Here is a 665-nt window from a genome sequence, read left to right as displayed (position 1 = left end):
AAATTGAATATGAAAATATCATTTGCAAGAGAGTGAAGGTGGAATGTACCTTTCAATTTCCAAAACAAACCATAATTGGAAAGAAGTTATAATTTTTTTTAAAAAATTTATCGTGTACCCAACTAAAGCAATTGAAAGAAGTTATAATAAAAGTGGTCTTTTTCCATCATATTGCCAACCAAAACAAGATTCCACGGCTTAGAGATTTCTATCTCCTCCTTATCTGAAAAGTAAACTTTTTCATCAAAAGAGGAAAATCTTAAAAGAAAATACAGACAATTATAAAACACGAGTAGACAATTAACCCTTTCAATTTAAAGGAGGGGAAGATCTAGTGATTTGAGGTCTAGCTCCCAAAATAAAGGCTAAAGAGGAAAATGTTATGAGATTTGGAAATTATGAGAGATTCTAGTTGAGGGGCTTGCGAAGAAGTGTTGGCGCTGAACCCTAAAATTTAGATATGAGAAGAACCAATGGAAATAGGAGTAACTAATAGAAGAAAGATTGGGAAAGCCACAGAGATGTCAGGGAGAAGGCACTGACAAAAATGGATAAAAAAGAGAAAAAAATCCTTACAAAACCACCTTAACTCATTTATTGCTTGAAAATTTAAGTTGGAAATCAAAAAGAAAAATAATGAAAGTCTCAAACTCTCCCATAAAAGG

The sequence above is a fragment of the Phalaenopsis equestris genome, unplaced genomic scaffold (genome assembly GCF_001263595.1).
Source record: "Phalaenopsis equestris unplaced genomic scaffold, ASM126359v1 Scaffold206175, whole genome shotgun sequence".
NCBI lineage: Eukaryota > Viridiplantae > Streptophyta > Magnoliopsida > Asparagales > Orchidaceae > Phalaenopsis > Phalaenopsis equestris.
The sequence above is the reverse complement of the archived record's forward strand: the minus strand, read 5'-3'. Positions refer to the sequence as shown.